Genomic DNA, 15,927 nt, shown 5'->3' with positions numbered 1-15,927 from the left:
TATAATAATAAATAATACAATTCTGGTCGGACGGACTGCCTGCCGTGTGCCGACACAGAGGTAGCCACAGCCGTGAACTACCGCACTGTACACTGGTTGATAAAGAGATAGTAGTATACTCGTAACAATTAGGATGACACTATGACGGTATAAAGAATGAAAAAAAAACCACGGTTAGGTGGTAGGTATATAATAATAAATAATACAATTCTGGTCGGACGGACTGCCTGCCGTGTGCCGACACAGAGGTAGCCACAGCCGTGAACTACCGCACTGTACACTGGTTGATAAAGAGATAGTAGTATACTCGTAACAATTAGGATGACACTATGACGGTATAAAGAATGAAAAAAAAACCACGGTTAGGTGGTAGGTATATAATAATAAATAATACAATTCTGGTCGGACGGACTGCCTGCCGTGTGCCGACACAGAGGTAGCCACAGCCGTGAACTACCGCACTGTACACTGGTTGATAAAGAGATAGTAGTATACTCGTAACAATTAGGATGACACTATGACGGTATAAAGAATGAAAAAAAAACCACGGTTAGGTGGTAGGTATATAATAATAAATAATACAATTCTGGTCGGACGGACTGCCTGCCGTGTGCCGACACAGAGGTAGCCACAGCCGTGAACTACCGCACTGTACACTGGTTGATAAAGAGATAGTAGTATACTCGTAACAATTAGGATGACACTATGACGGTATAAAGAATGAAAAAAAAACCACGGTTAGGTGGTAGGTATATAATAATAAATAATACAATTCTGGTCGGACGGACTGCCTGCCGTGTGCCGACACAGAGGTAGCCACAGCCGTGAACTACCGCACTGTACTGTGTCTGCTGCTAATATAGACTGGTTGATATTTAAAGAGATATTAGTAGTATACAACAATACTATACTGGTGGTCAGGCACTGGTCACCACTCCTGCAGCAAAAGTGTGCACTGTTAATTAATATAATTGTACTCCTGGCTCCTGCTAACAACCTGCAGTGCTCCCCAGTCTCCCCCACAATTAATTATAAGCTTTTAATTTATACATTGATGACTGTGCAGCACACTGGGCTGAGCTGAGTGCACACAGACTGAGTCACACTGTGTGACTGACTGTGCTGTGTATCGTTTTTTTTTTCAGGCAGAGAACGGATATAGCAGAGAGAAGTGAACGGATATATTATATTAAATAAAAGTTAACTAGCAACTGCACTGGTCACTGACTGTGGTAAACTAACTCTGTCTGCGACTCTGCACAATCTCTCTCTATCTAATCTATCTATCTCTATTCTAATGGAGAGGACGCCAGACACGTCCTCTCCCTATCAATCTCAATGCACGAGTGAAAATGGCGGCGACGCGCGGCTCCTTATATAGAATCCGAGTCTCGCGATAGAATCCGAGCCTCGCGAGAATCCGACAGCGTCATGATGACGTTCGGGCGCGCTCGGGTTAAGCGAGCAAGGCGGGAAGATCCGAGTCGCTCGGACCCGTGGAAAAAAAAGTGAAGTTCGTGCGGGTTCGGATTCAAAGAAACCGAACCCGCTCATCTCTATTATTAACCTCAATAACAATCATTTCCATTCATTTCCAGTCTATTCTGAACACCTCACACCTCACAATATTGTTTTTAGGCCAAAAGGTTGCACCGAGGTTGCTGGATGACTAAGCTAAGCGACACATGTGGACAACACAAACACCTTGCCCATCTAGGAGTGGCACTGCAGTGTCAGACAGGAGGGCAGATATAAAAAAGGCCCAAAACAGCACATCATGCAAAGAAGAAAAATAATTGCAATGAGGTAGTTGTATGACTAAACCAAGCGACACAAACAATTGGCCCATCTAGGCGTGGCACTGCAGTGGCAGACAGGAGGGCAGATATTTAAAAAATGCCCCAAACAGCACACCATGCAAAGAAGAAAAAGAATTGCAATGAGGTACAAACAATTGGCCCATCTAGGCGTGGCACTGCAGTGGTAGACAGGAGGACAGATATAAAAAAAAAAGGCCCCAAACAGCACATCATGCAAAGAAGAAAAAGAATTGCAATGAGGTAGTTGTATGATTAAGCCAAGCGACACAAAAAATTGGCCCATCTAGGCATGGCACTGCAGTGGTAGACAGGAGGGCAGATATCAAAAAAAGGCCCCTAACAGCACATCATGCAAAGAAGAAAAAGAATTGCAATGAGGTAGTTGTATGATTGAGCCAAGCGACACAAAAAATTGGCCCATCTAGGCATGGCACTGCAGTGGTAGACAGGAGGGCAGATATCAAAAAAAGGCCCCTAACAGCACATGATGCAAAGAAGAAAAAAAGGTGCACTGAGGTTGCTGTAGGCCTAAGCTAAGTGACACAACCACTTGGCCCATCTAGTAGTGTCACGCAGTGGCTGAATGTCGAGAGTGGGCCGCAATTGTTTGGTTCACTGACAGCATCTCCAGCACACTCCAGTCACTTTAAAAAAAATCTGCAATTGGTGGACTTATATGGCAGTACCCCAGGACTAATACAGCAGTACCCCAGGACTCGTACGGCAGTGTCACACAGGATGGCACTTTTCAAAAACTAGGCCCCAAACAGCACCTCATGCAAAGATGTTGAAGAGGTGCAATGAGGTAGCTGTATGACTAAGCCAAGTGACACAAACAATTCCAACTGGAATTATACGTCCAAATCACTGGAATTTATTGGCAAGATCACTGTAATTAATAATTATAAATCACTGAAATTAATTGGCAAAATCACTGTAATTATACGTCCAAATCACTGGAATTAAATGGCAAAATCTCGTTATCGCCTGCCTAGTGAAGTGGAATCTAGATTGGATTTGTTACCGGGGACACAATACCTCCATCAATTGTCTAAATACCACTGCTCTAATGGCAGATACCGGATGCACATCTAACACCAACATAAGTGTCAAGGCCTCAGTTATGAGGGCTTCCATCATCATGTGAAGCTGAACCACTAGTCATGAACATAGGCCAGGGCCTCAGCCGTTCCTTGCCACTCCGTGTCATAAATGGCATATTGGCAAGTTTACGTTTCTCTTGAAACTATTTAAATTTCATTTTTTGGTTCTTTTTACTGAACTTTTGCTTTTTGGTTTTTACATGCCCTCTACTATCACATTGGGCATTGGCTTTGGCAGACGACGTTGATGGCATTTCATCGTCTATGTCATGGCTAGTGGCAGCAGCTTCAGCATTAGGAGGAAGTGGCTCTTCTTGATCTTTCCCTATTTTATCCTCAACATTTTTGTTCTCCATTATTTTTTGGGAGTTATATGAGACAAAGGCCCTCATTCCGAGTTGTTCGCTTGGTAAAAATCTTCGCATCGCAGCGATTTTCCGCTTAATGCGCATGCGCAATGTCCGCACTGCGACTGCGCCAAGTAAATTTGCTATGCACTTAGTAATTTTACTCACGGCTTTTTCCTCGGTCTGGCGATCGTAATGTGATTGACAGGAAATGGGTGTTACTGGGCGGAAACAGGCCGTTTTATGGGCGTGTGGGAAAAAACGCTACCGTTTCCGGAAAAAACGCAGGAGTGGCCGGAGAAACGGAGGAGTGTCTGGGCGAACGCTGGGTGTGTTTGTGACGTCAAACCAGGAACGACAAGCACTGAACTGATCCCAGATGCCGAGTAAGTCTGAAGCTACACAAAAAACTGCTACGAGGTGTGTAATCGCAATATTGCGATTACTTCATTCGCAATTTTAAGATGCTAAGATTCACTCCCAGTAGGCGGCGGCTTAGCGTGAGCAACTCTGCTGAAATTGCCTTGCGAGCGAACAACTCGGAATGACCTCCAATATGCGGCACAGGAATGACTGGAATTACTGATGACACAGGACACTACCACTGGTCTGATGCAGCCCAACAGGTTGTTATAATTGTTATACTGCAGCAGTGGATATATATAGCAGCAGTGTATATCGTCACTGGAATTACTGATGACACAGGACACTACCACTGGTCTGATGCAGCCCAACAGGTTGTTATAATTGTTATACTGCAGCAGTGGATATATATAGCAGCAGCGTATATCGTCACTGGAATTACTGATGACATGGGACACTACCACTGGGCTGCACAACACAGCACCACTTTATACAGCTACACTGGATATATGGCAGCAGAGAACACCAACACTGTGAATGACTGGACCGATACAGCACAATACACTGACTACACTGGACTGGTCTGCACAACACAGCACCACTTTACAGCTACACTGGATATATCTGCCTGGACTGATACAGCACAATACACTGACTACATTGGACTGGTCTGCACAACACAGCACCACTTTACAGCTACACTGGATATATCTGCCTGGACTGATACAGCACAATACACTGACTACACTGGACTGGTCAGCACAACACAGCACCACTTTACAGCTACACTGGATATATGGACTGGACTGAGCAGCACAACACTTGCCACCCCACTTTCCCGCCCCAATACACAGACACTGAGCACACTGAAGGCACGTCCTTTCACTCTCCGAGAATGGAGTGAAAATGGCCGCGACGCGCGGCTCCTTATATGGAATCCAAATTACATTTTGCCGCATTCGGGTTTCCGAGCCAGGAGGGAAAATCCGAGCAGGACTTGGATCCAGACTCGGAAGGCAAAGTTCGGTAGTGTTCGGTTCTCTGAGAACCAAACCCGCTCATCTCTAATATATACTGTACATATATGATAGAGATGAGTGGTTCAGATTCGGAACCGCTCCAAACATTGTGATCTGAGTCCACCCGAGCCAGACATCTTCCCGGGTCGGATTCTTATGGTAGTTGCATGCTATATAGGGTGATGAGACTTGGTGCCATTTCACTCAAACGCACATTGACATTTGCTGCGTTATACTCTGCAGTAGTGACTGTACTGTATACCGACTAACAAGTGGCTGTGCTGGATAGGGACTGTGTATAGGCGGCACAGTGCACACTGATGCATGCTGCGCTATACCCTGCTATACTGGCTGTGTTGTGTCCAGACTCACAAGTGGCTGTGCTGAGTAGGGACTGTGTATGCTGCATGCTGCTGTGTGCTGTGCTATACTATGCTATTGACATTCATTTCCACTCATTTCCAGTCTATTCTGAACACCTCACAATAATGTTTTTAGGCAAAAGGTTGCACTGAGGTAGCTGGATGACTATGCTAAGCGACACAAGTGGGCAGCACAAATACTGTACGTGGTCCACCTAGGAGTGGCACTGCAGTGGCAGACAGGATGGCAGTTTGACAAACTAGGCCACAAAGAGTACATAATGCAAAGAAAAAAAAGGTGCAAGATGGAATTGTCCTTGGTAATGTTGTATAAACAGAACACGCACACTATAACAAACCAATAATTTCAGCGCCAGGGTCTACCACACGACTGTGGCTGAAATGATTGGTTAATTTGGACCCCCACAAAACAAGCTGGCAATGCTACAAAGGGCATATAATGCAAAGAAAAGAGCTGCAATCTGGAATTGTCCTTGTGCCCTCCGACCCACCCTTATGTTGTATAAACAGGACATGCACACCTTAACAAACCAATAATTTCAGCGACAGGGTCTACCACATGACTGTAGCTGAAATGATTGGTTCGTTTGGACCCCCGCAAAACAAGCTGGCAATGCTCCAAAGGGCATATAATGCAAAGAAAAAAGGTGCAATCTGGAATTGTCCTTGTGCCTTTCCACCCACCCTTATGTTGTTAAACAGGACACGCACTCTTTAAGAAACCAATCATTTCAGTGCCAGGGTCTGCCACATGACTGTGGCTGAAATGATTGGTTCGTTTGGGTATCCACAAAACAAGCTGGCAATTAATCTGACCCTGCACAAACTGGCTCTACAGAGGCAATATAACACCGCACAAGCTTTAAACCTAGGATTTTGGGGCTGTTATCTGGGTGTATTTTTTCTGTTATTCTATATACCCATATGTTTTTTTGTCTGTTGCACTGGACCTTAAAATCTACTGTTTTTCTCTTTTTTTTCTCTTCTATTGGCATATGTGTTGTTCTTTGATTATATTGCACTTCTCATTATTAAGTACAGATCAATTATTTTCTGCTTTGACATATTCATCTCTTATATTTGCATTGCCATACATTCTCATATACTGTAAATGGACCTTTATGATATTTTCACTACATGCACTCATATCAATATATCATCCTCATCCTCATCGACCAATTCCTCACCCCATTCAGTGTTGTGTACATCCTCAACCTCACAGAGTATTAAGTCGTCTCCGCTAGAATCCACGATCACAGGTCCCTCTGGTCTTCCCAGAAGAATTGATAATTAATTTTGAGGAACATCATCTTCTCCACATTGTGTGGAAGTAACCTCCTATGCTTATCGCTGACAAGGTTACTGGCTGCACTAAAAACTCTTTTGGAGTACACACTGGAGGGGGGTCAACTTAGGTAAAATAGAGCCAGTTTGTACAGTGTCCTCCAAATTGCCTCTTTTCCGTGCCAGTACAGGTAAGGACTGTCTGACATGTCTACTTGGATGCTATCACCGTTGTAATCCTCCACCATTCTTTCAATGGTGACAGCATCATTATGCAGTGACAGTAGACATGTCAGAAATTTCTGGCAGGTCCTGCAGTCCAGACCAGAGGTCCAAAGTTGGTCCTGCCTGTCCTGCATCACCGCCAGCGAGTTGGTTAGGAATCAGATATCTAAGTTGATTCCTGGCAGCCCCAGTTACGGGAGAAAATGAAGAAGGAGCTGTTGCCGTGCCATGTTCCGCTTCAGCTGACTGTTTTCACCAGCAGGTCTTTGCACCTTTGCAGGCTTGTGTCCACCGGAAAGAGAAACACCACGTAGGCTTTAAACCTAGGATCTCGGGGCTGTTATCTGGGTGTATTTTTTCTGTTCTTCTATATACCCAATACCAGGGGCGGATTGGGAACAAAAAGCGGCCCTGGAAAATTTTTTACTAGTGGCCCCACATGGGCAGCACCAGAGGTGTAAGGTATAGCCATGGGCCATGGCAGCAGCACCCTCCCCCCAAGACTTTCCAGAGAGTGGGCATGTCCAGCATCAAGGGGGAAGTTAAAAAGAAATAAAATTAAATATTATGAGCACATTATATGATACACCTTCAGAATTTAGGAAACTATAATATTCTTTAGAAAGATATATTTTCTTGCTTTATTACACCAACCGTATCCCAACCACTATTCACTCAATCTTATATGTCAGCCAAGCAGGCAGACAGAGCATACACTAGATCACAGGTTCTCAAACTCGGTCCTCAGGACCCCACACGGTGCATGTTTTGCAGGTCTCCTCACAAAATCACAAGTGAAATAATTAGCTCCACCTTTTAAAATGTGTCAGTGAGTAATTATTAATACACCTGTGCAGCTGCTGGGTTACCTGCAAAACATGCACTGTGTGGGGTCCTGATGACCGAGTTTGAGAACCACTGCACTAGATCATCTGCAATCACAGGCTAAGTGGCAAAGTAATTTTCATATATGCAAATTATTTTGCATCTTATTCATTATGTCTATAAAAAGGACCACATGTCCTCAAACAAAACAGGCCCCACTGGTGCACCGGCCCACCGGGAATCTTCCCTGTGAACCCTATGCCCAATCCGCCTCTGCCCAATACCCATATGTTATTTTGTCTGTTGCACTGGACCCTAAAATCTACTGTTTTTCTCTTTTTTTCTCTTCTATTGGCATATCTGTTGTTCTTTAATTATATTGCACTTCTCATTATTAAGTACAGATCAATTATTTTCTGCTTTGACATATTCATCTCTTATATTTGCATTGCCATACATTCTCATATACTGTATATGGACCTTTATGATATTTTCACTACATGCACTCATATTCATTTATACAGAACCACTGGTTTTCCATTTTTTCCTAACTCTATTTTTGGACTTCTGTCTCTACTTTTTCTGCATCTCTCTTTCTCTATCTCTCTCCTTTTCCTCTGCCTCTTTTATATTTTATTTCTGTTTACTGTGGTGTATTATATGTATGATTTGTTTCTTGTATTATTTTATTTTCTGTGTATCCTCTCTCCACCAATGTGCTGATGCCTGGTCTCCTGTTATACCTTTTTTCTTTACCTGCACCCGGCAGGCTTGTATACATACAATAGTTGCCATACAATGACATTGATACTCTTGATAGCGCTCCTATTACCAGAAGTGCTACCAGCGTACTGACATTGCTATGGCGACGTTCTAAGTGTGCATGCGCTGAGTCCCTCGGCGCTGATAGAGTACATGATGCCTTAAATGACTGATATTTATCGGCAGCATACTTCTCCATCCCTCCAAATGGATCGTGATGACACTATAGCACGTAACAGCTTTCATTAACAATATACACACACCCCGATCTGACCGCCAGCGGTATACTTCCTGTTTTTACCAGAAGTTACAGCATGCATTCCAGCGGGTGGAACGCATGGCGGTGACGGATGGTGTTTTGGCGCCTTTTCCTTAATTGATGCTGGTTTTTAAGTGGGGCCAAGAAGGAATGGCACAGCAACCGATAGTTTCCACCTTGTCTTACCTTGGCTTCTTGACTGCATTGTCTTATTGATTTTTTGCTGTCTACTTTGAGAAAGGTCCCGGTTGGGGACTGAAACGTCGGTAATGATATTCTGTGGTACCGGTATGTTGGACTGTTGTCTTTTTGAGAATAAATGTTCATTTTTTTTCTATTCTTTGTAATAAGTCTGGAGAGTGCAGGACATTCCCTCTGTGTTCTGTATGACAATATGGTATTGTTCAAATTGTATGTTCAATTTAAATTCTATATGAAAACATAACGGTGGCCATTCCGAGTTGTTCGCTCGTTGTCGTTTTTTCGCAACGCAGCGATTAGGTGGAAAATGCGCATGTGTATGGTAGGCTGCGCGCATGCGCTAAGTTATTTAACACACAACTTAGTAGATTTGCTGGTATTCGTGCTGCGCTTTTCAGTCGCACTGCTGATCGGTGAGTGATTGACAGGAAAGAGGCATTTCTGGGAGGTAACTGAGCGTTTACCGGGAGTGTGCTAAAAAATGCAGGCGTGCCAGGGAAAAATGCAGGAGTGGCTGGAGAAACGGGGGAGTGGCTGGCCGAACACAGGGTGTGTTTGTGACGTCAAAGCAGGAACTAAAGGGACTGAGGTGATTGCAATCTAGGAGTAGGTCTGGAGCTACTCAGAAACTGCAGGGAATTATTTAGTAGCAGTTCTGCTAATCTTTTGTTTGCACTTCTGCTAAGCTAAGATACACTCCCAGAGGTTACTAGTCACAAAGCAGCTAAGTAAGGAACCCTGCTTGTTTGACAGGGAGACCCTGTGTTGGAAAAAAGGGGGCTGTGATTATATCACATCAATCTGTGGGGCATATGTATTAAGTCTGGAGAAGTGATAAAGCAGTGATTAGTGGAAGGTGATAACGCACCAGCCAATCAGCTCCTAACTGTCATTTTTTCAAGCCCGTAATGATTGTCTATTAACATCTGCTCCTTTGTATACATAGACCAAGGGAGGTATGGTATGAGGAGAGAGTTGTAGAACCATAAAGAGACTCGTCTTAGGGACCATATCTGGGGAGAAACCGCATGACTGTTACAGTATGTTCCAATCTAAATTTCCTGTGATCTCCTGCACAAAAGAGATATATGCCTCTTTGTAAGTGACCCAAATGCTCTTTTTATGCCTTTGTCTTTTTTGAAGCTGACTTGCATTATAATATCTGTGTCAACTTTGGTAAAATATTTTTGTAACTGTAAGTCTTGGATATAAATTTCAAATTAAACACATAACATTAACCTATAGGCCTTTAAGTGTCAAGATTCATGCTACATAAAGGTGACATCATTGCTTAATTGATAATAATTGTACTTATTGTGTTTAGGGAAAAATGAAGGGGTCCAGATTTGCCTCCTTAGTGGTGGCAGCTCAGTTATGTATTTACTGTGAGTGCTGATGCAACCAACATCTTAAACAGCTGTCTTGATTGAGGCAGATAGTGGCAGGCTGGTTCGTGACACAGAGTAAAATGCCCCAAAAGACTGTAGACTGACATTTTAAAACACATGCTGTCACCAACATCAGCGAATAATTATTACTAGAGATGTGCTGTGGACACTTTTCCTTTTTTATGTTTTGGTTTTGGATCTGGATCCCCGCTCGTGTTTTGGATCTGGGTTGATTTTGCCAAAAACACCCTTTCGGTATTTGGCTTTGCTTCTGGATCTGGATGATTTTTGAAACAAATATAAAACAGTTAAAATCACAGAATTTGGGGGTAATTTTGAGCCTACTTTATTATTAACCTCAATAACCATAATTTCCACTAATTTTTAGTCTATTCTGAACACCTCACACCTCACAATATTATTTTTAGTCCTAAAATTTGCACCGCGGTCGCTGGATGGCTAAGCTAAGCGGCACAAGTGGCCGACACAAACACCTGGCCCATCTAGGAGTGGCACTGCAGAGTCAGACAGAATGGTACTTCAAAAAAAATAGTCCCCAAACAGCACATGATGCAAAGAAAAAAAGAGGTGCACCAAGGTCGCTGTGTGAATAAGCTAAGCAACACAAGTGGCCGACACAAACACCTGGCTCATCTAGGAGTGGCACTGCAGTGTCAGACAGGATGGTACTTCAAAAAAATAGTCCCCAAACAGCACATGATGCAAAGAAAAAAAGAGGCGCAATGAGGTAGCTGTGTGACTAAGCTAAGCGACCAAAGTGGCCGACACAAACACCTGGCCCATCTAGGAGTGGCACTGCAGTGTCAGACAGGATGGCACTTCAAAAAAATAGTCCCCAAACAGCACATGATGCAAAGAAAAAAAGAGGCGCAATGAGGCAGCTGTGTGACTAAGCTAAGCGACCCAAGTGGCCGACACAAACACCTGGCCCATCTGGGAGTGGCACTGCAGTGTCAGGCAGGATGGCACTTCAAAAAAATTGTCCCCAAACAGCACATGATGCAAAGAAAAATGAAAGAAAAAAGAGGTGCAAGATGGAATTGTCCTTGGGCCCTCCCACCCACCCTTATGTTGTATAAACAGGACATGCACACTTTAACGAACCCATCATTTCAGCGACAGGGTCTGCCACACGACTGTGACTGAAATGACTGGTTGGTTTGGGCCCCCACCAAAAAAGAAGCAATCAATCTCTCCTTGCACAAACTGGCTCTACAGAGGCAAGATGTCCACCTCATCATCATCCTCCAATTTCTCACCCCTTTCACTGTGTACATCCCCCTCCTCACAGATTATTAATTTGTCCCCACTGGAATCCACCATCTCAGATCCCTGTGTACTTTCTGGAGGTAATTGCTGGTGATTGTCTCCATGGAGGAATTGATTATAATTCATTTTGATGAACATCATCTTCTCCACATTTTCTGGAAGTAACCTCGTACGCCGATTGCTGACAAGGTGAGCGGCTGCACTTAACACTCTTTCGGAGTACACACTGGAGGGAGGGCAACTTAGGTAGAATAAAGCCAGTTTGTGCAAGGGCCTCCAAATTGCCTTTTTTTCCTGCCAGTATACATACGGACTGTCTGACGTGCCTACTTGGATGCGGTCACTCATATAATCCTCCACCATTCTTTCAATGGTGACAGAATCACATGCAGTGACAGTAGACGACATGTCAGTAATCGTTGCCAGGTCCCTCAGTCCAGACTAGATGTCAGCACTCGCTCCAGACTGCCCTGCATCACCGCCAGCGGGTGGGCTCGGAATTCTTAGCCTTTTCCTCGCACCCCCAGTTGCGGGAGAATGTGAAGGAGGAGCTGTTGACGGGTCATGTTCCACTTGACTTGACAATTTTCTCACCAGCAGGTCTTTGAACCTCTGCAGACTTGTGTCTGCTGGAAAGAGAGATACAACGTAGGTTTTAAATCTAGGATCGAGCACGGTGGCCAAAATGTAGTGCTCTGATTTCAACAGATTGACCACCCGTGAATCCTGGTTAAGCGAATTAAGGGCTCCATCCACAAGTCCCACATGCCTAGCGGAATCGCTCTGTTTTAGCTCCTCCTTCAATGTCTCCAGCTTCTTCTGCAAAAGCCTGATGAGGGGAATGACCTGACTCAGGCTGGCAGTGTCTGAACTGGCTTCACGTGTGGCAAGTTCAAAGGGTTGCAGAACCTTGCACAACGTTGAAATCATTCTCCACTGCGCTTGAGTCAGGTGCATTCCCCCTCCTTTGCCTATATCGTGGGCAGATGTATAGGCTTGAATGGCCTTTTGCTGCTCCTCCATTCTCTGAAGCATATAGAGGGTTGAATTCCACCTCGTTACCACCTCTTGCTTCAGATGATGGCAGGGCAGGTTCAGGATTGTTTGGTGGTGCTCCAGTCTTCGGCACGTGGTGGCTGAATGCCGAAAGTGGCCCGCAATTCTTCGGGCCACCGACAGTATCTCTTGCACACCCCTGTCATTTTTTAAATAATTCTGCACCACCAAATTCAATGTATGTGCAAAACATGGGAGGAATTTGCCCAGATGTAATGCACGCACAATATTGTTGGCGTTGTCCGATGTCACAAATCCCCAGGAGAGTCCAATTGGGGTAAGCCATTCTGCGATGATGTTCCTCAGTTTCCGTAAGAGGTTGTCAGCTGTGTGCCTCTTATGGAAAGCGGTGATACAAAGCGTAGCCTGCCTAGGAACAAGTTGGCATTTGCAAGATGCTGCTACTGGTGCCGCCGCTGCTGTTCTTGCTGCGGGAGGCAATACATCTCCCAGTGGGCTGTCACAGTCATATAGTACTGAGTCTGCCCTGCTCCACTTGTCCACATGTCCGTGGTTAAGTGGACATTGGGTACAACTGCATTTTTTAGGACACTGGTGACTCTTTTTCTGAGGTCTGTGTACATTTTCGGTATCGTCTGCCTAGAGAAATAGAACCTAGATGGTATTTGGTACCGGGTACGCAGTACCTCAATCAAGTCTCTAGTTGCCTCTGAATTCCCGGTGGATACCGGAACCACGTTTCTAACCACCCAGGCTGACAAGACCTGAGTTATCCGCTTTGCAGCAGGATGACTGCTGTGATATTTCATCTTCCTCGCAAAGGACTGTTGGACAGTCAATTGCTTACTGGAAGTAGTACAAGTGGTCTTCCGACTTCCCCTCTGGGATGCCGATCGACTCCCAGCAGCAACAACAGCAGCGCCAGCAGCAGTAGGCGTTACACTCAAGGATGCATCGGAGGAATCCCAGGCAGGAGAGTACTCGCCAGACTTGCCAGTGACATGGCCTGCAGGACTATTGGCTTTCCTGTGTAAGGTGGAAATTGACACTGAGGGAGTTGGTGGTGTGGTTTGCAGGAGCTTGGTTACAAGAGGAAGGGATTTAGTGGTCAGTGGACTGCTTCCGCTGTCATCCAAAGTTTTTGAACTTGTCACTAGCTTATGATGAATGCGCTGCAGGTGACGTATAAGGGAGGATGTTCCGAGGTGGTTAACGGCCTTACCCCTACTTATTACAGCTTGACAAAGGCAACACACGGCTTGACACCTGTTGTCCTCATTTATGTTGAAATAATTCCACACCGAAGAGGTGATTTTTTTTGTATTTTGACCAGGCATGTCAATGGCCATTTTCGTCCCACGGACAACAGGTGTCTCCCCGGGTGCCTGACTTAAACAAACCACCTCACCATCAGAATCCTCCTTGTCAATTTCCTCCCCAGCGCCAGCAACACCCATATCCTCATCCTGGTGTACTTCAACAGTGACATCTTCAATTTGACTATCAGGAATAGGACTGCGGGTGCTCCTTCCAGCACTTGCAGGGGGCGTGCAAATAGTGGAAGGCGCAAGCTCTTCCCGTCCAGTGTTGGGAAGGTCAGGCATCGCAACCGACACAATTGGACTCTCCTTGGGGATTTGTAATTTAGAAGAACGCACAGTTCTTTGCTGTGCTTTTGCCAGCTTAAGACTTTTCATTTTTCTAGTGAGAGGATGAGTGCTTCCATCCTCATGTGAAGCTGAACCACTAGCCATGAACATAGGCCAGGGCCTCAGCCGTTCCTTGGCACTCCGTGCCGTAAATGGCATATTGGCAAGTTTACGCTTCTCATCAGACGCTTTCAATTTTGATTTTTGGGTCATTTTACTGAACTTTTGTTTTTTTGGATTTTACATGCTCTCTACTATGACATTGGGCATCGGCCTTGGCAGACGACGTTGATGGCATTTCATTGTCTCTGCAATGACTAGTGGCAGCAGCTTCAGCACGAGGTGGAAGTGGATCTTGATCTTTCCCTATTTTAACCTCCACATTTTTGTTCTCCATTTTGTAATGTGTAGAATTATATGCCAGTATCAATAGCAATGGCCTACTACTATATATACTGCGCACAACTGAAATGCACCACAGGTATGGATGGATAGTATACTTGATGACACAGAGGTAGGTAGAGCAGTGGCCTTCCGTACCGTACTGCTATATATACTGGTGGTCACTGTCAGCAAAACTCTGCACTGTACTCCTCCTATATATAATACAGCTGCTCCACAGTCCCCACAATTAAGCAGTGTGAGCACAGATATATGCAGCACACTGAGCACATATATGGAGTGTTTTTCAGGCAGACAACGTATACTGGTGGTCACTGGTCAGCAAAACTCTGCACTGTACTCCTCCTATATAATACTGCTGGTCAGTGACGTAAGTTTGTCACAGTTGCCCGAAGGCAAGATAAATATTTGTGCCCCCCTATTTCCTATATTAAGAAAAACATATGTATATATATATATATATATATATATAATATATATATACATATATATATATGGAGTGTTATGAAAAAAATGTATATACTGCATTTATACATTTAATTGTCTTTTATTTTAAATCACACATTTCTTAGCAGTCATACCCAGGATTAGAACCCATGACCAGTTACTCTAACAGCAGACACTTAACTAATGGAGTTATTTGCTCCTGTAGAGGAAGCATGAGAATTCTATCTATATGAAGTTACGTGTAATTGTCAAAGAAGTATCTTCATATAGTTAAAATTCTCATATTTCCTATACAAGAGCAAACAGCTTCATCAGTAAGGTGTCTGCTTCCAGTGTAATAGGTTGTGGTTTCTAATCCTGGGTATGACCTTTGTAAAATGTGTATATTCAGTATAATAAAGAGGGTGTGATTTGTAAGGTGCAGGGACCAGTGAGGAAGTAGGCCACTGAAAAGACAGCGACAGCTATCAATTAACTTAATTCAATGGTGTCACAGAATGGGAGAAGTGCCCCCCTTCAGAGCAGGAGCCCGGCGGCAGATGACTCCGTTGCCTCCCAGAGTTCTGCCTCTGCTGCTGGTCCCCAGTGCCCACAATAAAGCAGTGCGAGCACAGATATATGCAACACACTGAGCACAGATATGGAGCGTTTTTCAGGCAGACAATGTATACTGGTGGTCACTGGTCAGCAAAACTCTGCACTGTACTCCTCCTATATATAATACAGCTGCTCCCCAGTCCCCACAATTAAGCAGTGTGAGCACAGATATATGCAGCACACTGAGCACAGATGTGGAGTGTTTTTCAGGCAGACAACGTATTACTGGTGGTCACTTGTCAGCAAAACTCTGCACTGTACTCCTCCTATATATAATACAGCTGCTCCCCAGTCCCCACAATTAAGCAGTGTGAGCACAGATATATGCAGCACACTGAGCACAGATGTGGAGTGTTTTTCAGGCAGACAACGTATTACTGGTGGTCACTGGTCAGCAAAACTCTGCACTGTACTCCTCCTATATAATACAGCTGCTCCCCAGTCCCCACAATTAAGCAGTGTGAGCACAGATATATGCAGCACACTGAGCACAGATATGGAGTGTTTTTCAGGCAGACAATGTATACTGGTGGTCACTGGTCAGCA

This window comes from Pseudophryne corroboree, chromosome 7 (genome assembly GCF_028390025.1).
Source record: "Pseudophryne corroboree isolate aPseCor3 chromosome 7, aPseCor3.hap2, whole genome shotgun sequence".
Taxonomy (NCBI): domain Eukaryota; kingdom Metazoa; phylum Chordata; class Amphibia; order Anura; family Myobatrachidae; genus Pseudophryne; species Pseudophryne corroboree.
This window is presented reverse-complemented; position numbering follows the sequence as displayed.